This window comes from Echinops telfairi, unplaced genomic scaffold (genome assembly GCF_000313985.2).
Source record: "Echinops telfairi isolate 266 unplaced genomic scaffold, ASM31398v2 ScPeMD7_41;HRSCAF=154, whole genome shotgun sequence".
NCBI lineage: Eukaryota > Metazoa > Chordata > Mammalia > Afrosoricida > Tenrecidae > Echinops > Echinops telfairi.
The window spans coordinates 845,915-854,247 of NW_022103939.1; the positions used below are offsets into that span (position 1 = coordinate 845,915).

Here is an 8,333-nt window from a genome sequence, read left to right on the forward strand (position 1 = left end):
TCACGGAGCTGTTGGTCCCATTGTTTTCCAGATCATTCAACCTGCCTATCTTATTTAGACAGACCTGCGGAGATAATAACATGCACAAAAATAAGACAGAGCAAAACCAAGCAACAATATACAACAAAACAACAACAACAACAAACCTCTGACAAAGAACAAATCATAACACAACAAGAAAGAAAATCTTTTAGTTAGTTCAAGGATCATTTGTTGGCCTTTAGCAGCATTTTCCAGTCCTTTCTGTTGGGGCAACACACCCTGACCCCAAAGTCCACCTTCAACATTCTCTGGGTACCTTGCTATATTTCTATAGCACCTGTATCTTCTGTGTTCCCTTCCTGAAGTTGAGTGATACTATAACTCTTTATGGGAGTACAAAGCTTCCTCTTTATCCCATAAACCTGGTTAGGATTTTCTTAATATATTAGATAATTTCAACTAATATTGAGCACTAAGATATTCTTGGTGCTCTCATGCAAATTGACTCAAGAATTGATAACTTATTTGCCATGGCTGAACCTGGAGGACATTATGCTGAATGGAATAATCCATCACTAAATGGCAAATGGTGTATGAGACTACTATTGTAATAAGTCAAGAAGTTCTTTACACAGAAAGAAACGTTCTTGGATGGTTATTTGAGGTGGGGTGGGTGAGGGAAAGGAAGTTAACTTATGAATTTACAGGTAGACTAATGCTAACCTGGGTGAAGGGAAGACAATAAAAAGAAACATGATATGTACTTTCCCTTCATTAGATATTGCTCCTTATTTTCTAATTTTATCTATTTTTTAATTAGTGTTGAGGGGGAATGGAGAGAGTTTAGAGCAGGAATTATGGAACTTGACTGTTTGCTTTCTTCCTTTTTGACCTCATAGCTAGTCTAAAAATAATGTGCTTGCTTTGTAAAGTTGTTGTATGTAGTAAGAATTCATTTCTGTGAAATTCTTAGAATAAATTCTTTCCCAAGGTCATGTAAAGCAAGATACTTTGATTTGAATCAATGTTCCTAACAAATGGGAGAAGTGGAATTCCAACCCAGGATGGTTAGGCTCAATAGTTAGTTCTCTTTTACATAAACCAGATATAATATTCTGTTATTTAAAGTTGGGCCACTTCCTGGACACATCAATGCCCAGTCCAATCACCTCCTGTAAGCCCCCTCTGAGTTTCTGGGTCCTAAGGGCATCTGAGGGAGTTCTCCTCCTGTACCCCCAAAAGGAAAATTTTCCACTTGGTGGAACTTTGTAATTTGCATTTTTTCCCCACTAGGCAAGTATCAAACAACTCTCTTTGAGTTAGTGCACCCAGTATCATCCCCTGGGAAATTTCTCTCTGGTCACAGTGAATGTTTATGTAAAGGCAGTTTTGCTTGAACCTTGTTATTTTGTCATGCCCACTTTAAGAGAACTGTGTGAGGTATGCAATTTTGTTTTTAGTCGTGAAAAACGCTGCATAAATTGTTGTCATGTTGAATATAGCTTACAAGGACAGCGGTATGGGAAAATGAATATGAGTGTTTTTCTCATTTCCAAAAAGGTGAAACCTTGATTGATGACAAACCTCTTTCTGAACATCCGTCAACTTCCCAAATGGATGAAAATGTCAACTTGCAGTGAATTTGGTGTTTGTTCCCCCGGGTTAGATTGTTAAGCAAGCTTTCTATTTAGAGGTTTTGAAAATATTGAGTGTGACAAACAAGGCCTGAATTGTGGCGGACATTGCACCTGCTCATGCAGTCATCTCAGTGAGCGAGTTTTTGGCAAAAAGAACATACCTCACACACACACTTACTCATCTGACGTTGCTTTGTGCAACTTGTTTTTGTTTCCGTGAATGAAGAGGGACATGAAAGGACTGTGATTTGATGACAGAGAAAGGTTAAGAAAAAAACAGGGAGGTGCTGCAAGCTACCCAAACAGAGAAGTCTGAAAAATGTTTCCAAGAATGGAATGTATTAAGTGCACTAAGTGTAATGACAAGTACTTTGAAGGTGATAAAATTTTTTTCTAAAAAAATTTAAATACAAAGTTTTGAAAAAAAGTTCTGGGTTTTGTTTTGGGGTAGCCCCTCATATACCATGAGGTAAATGGACGGAAGGATGACATTGTGAACAGGGACGATGAGGATTCTTCTTCCTGCAAGGTGGGACAGTTACTACAACAATGGCTGTGTAGAAAAAGAGGATCAGGATGAGGATAAGGTGGGAGGTCCGGTACTCAGGGAGTTTGATGTTGCTTCAGCAGAATTCAGGCTCAGGTCTGAACGAATAATCAAAGCATAGGAACCAAAGACGAGACACATGTCACTCCCACTCACAATCCATGACAAGGCTAATTGGTAGAACTTGTTAATAATGATGTCATCACAGACCAAACTGGTGACTCCAAGTTAGAGCACAGGCAGTGCTCAATCTAATTCCTAGAGCAGTGGTGTCTCTTGGCAGCAAGTATAGACACTGGGATGGTCAATGGATCATTCCTGAGCACCGTGGACGTGTAACTTTGATCACAAACATGTCACTATGGAAGAGTATGAAAGAGGATAACAAATGGCTACATATCTATCCACAGCCATACAGAGGAAGATTCCTGACTCCATGCATATAGAAATGTGGAGGGCATAAATCTGAGTGAAGCATTCAGGGAGGCTGATGGACTTGGTATCTAATCAGAAGATGGCCAGGACCTTGGTCATGATGGTCCACTACAGCTAAGACACAAAGGAATTGATACATGGGCTCGTGCAGGGCTGGCTGCTGGTGGATAGTGATCAAGATGAGGACATTGGTGTCAAGAGCTAAGAGGTAGAGCAGAGCCAGTGGCGGGGAGAGCCAGTGTTGCCATTCATGATTCCTGGGAATCCCAGCAGGATGAACTCAGATACTTGAAATCTTCGGCTATTGGCTATGTTCATGGTGGTATCCATATTGTGAGATGTCTTTATCTCAGCATGTGCTTATGAATTAAGGAAAACAGGAAAATAAAGCTTCAGTTAGCTCAGCTAATGACCAAAATTTGTATTATAGGCCCTTTAGTTAGAAATTTTGTTCAACTCCATTTCAGCCTCTGAAAGAGCTCAGAAAAGGAAAGCAACTCCCAAACCAGATATTACAATGGTGTGGCAGTCACCTAATCTGGTGTCAATTTAAGGATTATGAGTGTAGGGTTGGAATCTGGGCTTTCAATCTGGACATAGCCATTGAGATTTCTGTGCGCAAGGCCTTTTCCTGGGAATTCTGGGAAATCTGGTTATTCCTTCTTGGAGGCAGGAGATACTCATACTCTCTGCTCACTCCCTGGGAGACATTGCAGAAGACAAGCCACGTGGATGCAAGCAGACCTCTGAAGCTGGAGAAGCCACAAAGAGACCCCTGCCAGTGCTGAGATGCTTACAACCCCACTGGACCCAATGACTTTCTACCCATTGGCCTGTGATCGTCCTGCATTAAGCTTCATTGCATGTGCTTCATGATTCTGAAGAGGACTTTATAGACTTATATCATACATATGGGCTAATATCAGACTTATGGATTTGATCTGGACTGGGCTGGGATGTTTTCAATATTCAATTGCTCTTGTATATAAATCTCTTTCTTATATAGTTATGCGTGTTTGTGAATTTGTTTCTCTAGTGTGCCCAGAGTGACGCAAATGGAGATTGTAGTTGAGTAAAGAGGAAGACTTAGTGACTGTATGCTCTCTCAGGGTAGATTGTACTCATGATAAACATGGACACAAAGCAGGAGATAAGTACGCTAAGAAGATTTTTCAGGTAAAGAGAGGATAGGGCTTTTGCTTCCATCCTTGGTGATCTGCAAGGAGGAAATAAGTAGCAGTAATGAGAATTCTGATCATATTGTTTTTGTAAGCAGTGCCTATTGGTACATAGTTTGAAATTAAGACCATCTCATTTCCTGATTTATTGTTATTATTCACATAGAAAGTTTCCTGGTCGGTGTAAGCAGTGTGTGTTTAACTGTAGGCATAGTGGTTACACACTGGACTGTTAACCTTTAAGAAACTCCAAACCACCCGTGACTGCGGGAGGAAGACGGGGTTTCTGTTCCGAGAGGAAGACGGTGCTTTCTACTTCAGGCTCGGAAACTCACAGGGGCTGTTCTTCCCTGACCTATGAGGTCCCTAGGAGTTGGCATTGAGTGTTTAGCAATGAGTTTGTTTTTTTTCTTTGTTAACCTAAAGGTTGGAAGTTCAAAACCACTCATAAGGACTACTGAAGAAATGCCTCAGGATAAGATTCAGTGTATATTTCAACCAAGAAACACATCTGGCGCTGTTCTGTGCTGTAATACACGGGGCCAGACTCAATAGGGGAGCAGTGGGTTTGGTTTGGACTTTTTTATTCACACATGAGGGACCAGACATGGAATTATATGTCTAGGTAAGAATCATATATTGAACTCATAAATGTATAATGAACCTTTAATCTTTTGTCTTCAATTTCAGCACTCTTCCCAACCAACAGGTTTTCACCAGCTTCCTCTCGACGCATTATTCATTTCCTCTTTCACCTTTGAAAGTAATGGTGTAGGGATGTCTGAAGTTATATTTTTAATAATTATTTTATTCATAAAAACATAAGGAATTATATTTATCAATAAACATTTCAGATCTGGGTTTTTGTATGGTGTCGATTGGGAATATGGGAGGCATTTATCATGCACAGACATATTTTTCTTAATTTTATGGCTCACACTAACCCTTTGTCACTCGATCCTGTTAGGTCTCCTATTATTGAATTTGATTATTCTTACATTATTGGTAAATGTGTTCAAGTAATTTAATCAGAATTGCTGGAAGAAGGTGTATTCTCCCTTCTGTCTAGGATCATTTTCCTCTCCACTTATTCTCGCAAACAGAGTTAATTCTGTTATAATTCTAAATATGAGTGTCTGAAAGTCAACGTGCTATACAAAACCACACAAGAAAACAATGAGGTTAATGGAAAATGGAATTATGGGTACAGACCCCAGGAAATTCCTTGACAACACACAAAAAGATCAAAAACAGCAGAAAGTTCAGCACTTTTTACATAGTTACAAAGATTGTAAGTAGTATATTATCGCACACTGATTTACTGTTGACTCTCTTTTCAGCATTGCTGGGATTCAGGTTAGATAGAGCTTGCAGTGAGTGCAGTCTATCATGTTGTTTCAGAGACCTTTGGAATTTATTTACTATTTGGAATTTGTCATAGTTTTCTCCATGGCTTGAAAATGTTGCCTCATAAATTGAAAAGAATAGATATTGTCAACTTTTTTGGAGAGCTAGTTGACTGTTTATCCATTCAAAACTACGTTTCCAAAACTTTCCTCTATCATAGAGTCTGGGAAGCTAAATATTCTGAGTCTCCCTTGTGGTTATAGATGGACATCTGATCTATGTTCAACCAATCAGATGGATGTGAGTAAAAGAATGTTGATGCTGTTTTTCTCGTTCCTTTCTTAATCTTGTTTGCAGTATGAAGCTGAGCATGGAGTTTTATGAGCTAGAGTTTAGCGTCACACCCATTGCATCAAGCCAGTTCTGAGACCCTATATGGGGTTTCTGAGGCTATAATTCATTTTTAATAATCATTTTATTGGGAGCTCCTACAGCTCTTATAACAACCCATACATCAATTGCATTAAGCCCATTTCTACATACATTGCCATCCTCATTTCCAAAACATTTTCCTTCTGCTTGAGTCCTTGGTATCAGATCCTTTGTTTTCCCCTTCACCCCCTCAAACTCCACCTCGTGAACTCTTGATAAAGTATGTTATTATCATTTTCACATCTTACTCTGGCCACTATCTTCCTTCACCCACATTTCTGTTGTTCATCCCCTTGAGGGGGTGGGTTATATGTCAATCACTGTAGTCGGTTCCCCTTTTCTCCTCTTCTCCTTCCACCTTCCCCCTACTCTCAATGTATCGCTACTTCCATTATTGTTCCTGAGGGGTTTATCTGTGCCGGATTCCATGTGGTGAGAGCTCTTATTGGTACCAGTGTACATTCTCCGGTCTAGCCAGATTTTTAAGGTAGAACTGGGGTCATTATAGTGGGGTTGGGGGTAGGAAAAAGGATTAAAGAACTAAAGGCATGTTGCATGTTTCATAGGTGCTATACTTCACTCTGGCTGATTCTTCTATTCCTTGTGACCCTTCTGTGAGGGGATGTCCAATTGTCTTCAGATGGGTTTTTGGTCTCTTCTCCACACTCCCTATTTCGCAGCGATCTGACTGTGTTTATTTTTGGTGATCTGATACCTGATTCCTGATCTGTCTATACCTCATGATCACATAGGTGAGGTTGTAATTCTTGGTGGGAGCAAAGTGTCTCCTCAGTTTCATGTGCTGTGGGAAAACTACTGACCTTGATGATAGAAGTCCAACAGTGCACAGTGCCACCAGGGTAGAAAAATAGATGGAACCTTGTTGCTGGATGACACAATTGAGCACAACTGTGAGGAGTTCCTGGTTGGTGCAAATGGTTATGTGTTGGATTAGTGGGTGAAAGTTTGGTAGTTCTAACACATTGAGACATAGTCAATGATTTAACATGGCCTATCTAGCCATAATCCCTTATATGATATTTTATAAATTCTATCCTATGAGCCTGTAGTTATAATAGCATTTTGGAAGGAGTTCTCTGCTATGCTAATGGGTAGGCTTAATGTGGGTTGTATTCTGAGTCTCCACTTTAGTGTATAAACCAAGTCACCACCCTCTGTTTCCTTGAATGCCTGATCTGCCGAATGATAAAAACCACATCTCCATCAAAGTCTCTGTGTATAAGAAGCATTCCAGAAGTGGAGAGTCTTCCTGGGATGGGGAAGGAAAGAAGAGCAACGTGTGGAGCACATTTGGGATCTCTGTCTGAAGGAGCACATGTAGCAGGGGCCAAGAACAAAGGTACCAGAACCTGTGGCTCAGAATAAGCCCTGAATAAAAGCAAGGAGCCAGGCCAGGACCAGACACTCAGGCAAGGTAACCATGAGATAGAACAGAAGATCAGTCCTGAGACTGTGAAACTGTGAAGCAGAGCAGTCAAAGGGCTTCTTGGCCCAAAGGACAGGGCAAAGGACCGAGGGACTGAGATGCCAATGACCAGAAAGCGATTTGGATGCAGGGAACGGTGAGGTGCTGTTGTGAGTCAATGATTTTCATTACTAGTTATCTTTCCATATGCTGTCAGGTATTGTGGCGTTGGTTCATTTCCTTATCCTTTTCCATCCTCACAATTGTTATGTTTGAGCCCATTGTAGCAGTCGCTGTGTACACCTTGTTGAGGGTCTTTCTTATTTTCACTTCCTCTCTGCTCTATCAAACGTGATGTCCTTTTCCAGGCGCTGGCCTTTCCTGGTAACATACCCAAAGTACTTAAGACGAAGTCTCACCGTTCTTGCTTCCAAGCTGCATGCTGGCTGTACTTCTTCCAAGACAGGTTTGTTGGTTATTTCCCTTGTACTTGCCAAAATCATAATTAAAATTCATTGATTCTTCTTCAACCTTCCTTATTCAATGCCCACCTTTTTTTTTAAGTAATCATTTTATTAGGGGTCATATAACTCATCACAATCTGTACATATGTCATCTGTGTCCAGCACTTTAGTACATATGTTGACTTCATCATTCTTAAGACACCCACTTTCCACTTGAGCCTCTGGTTTCAGTTCATTTTTCCCTCTCCCTCCCTGCTCCCCCCAAACCCCTGCTAATTTAGAATTTATTATTATTTTATCATATCTTACCCCATCCCATGTCTCCCTCACCCACTTGTCTGCTGTCCATCCCCCAGGGAGGAGGCCACATGTAGACCTTGTCCTCTGTTCCCCCTTTCTCCCTCTCCTTCCCTCCACCCTCCCGCCATCGCCACTCTCTCCACTGGTCCTGGGGGGTTCATCTGTCCTGGGTTCACTGTATTTACAGTTCCTATCTGTGCCAGTGCACCTCCTCCAGTCAGATGTGTAAGGTAGAATTGGGATCATGGTAGTGGGGTGGAAGAAGCATTTACGTATCAGAGGAAAATTGCATATTTCATCTTTTTTTACTACACTGCATTCTGATTTGCTCCTCACCTCCCCGCAACCCTTCTGCAAAGGTATGTCCAATTTCCCCCGGATGGGCCCTGGGTCCCAACTCTGTACTCACCCTCTTTCACAATGTTATGATTTTTTTTTTTTTTTGTCTTTGATGCCTGATACCTGACCCTTTCGCCGCCTTGTCCTCTTACAGCTGGTGTGTTTCTTCATGTGGGCTTTGTTGTTTCTCAGTTAGATGGCCCCTTGTTTATCTTCCAGCATGTGGGACCCCAGATTCTGTGTAAT

General features: G+C 41.0%; 1 pseudogene; it reads right to left on the minus strand.

Moving 5' to 3' along the window:
- Positions 1-2,931, minus strand: part of LOC101645280 — a 10,078-nt pseudogene extending 7,147 nt beyond the window's left edge.
- Positions 2,932-8,333: the final 5,402 nt, after the last annotated feature.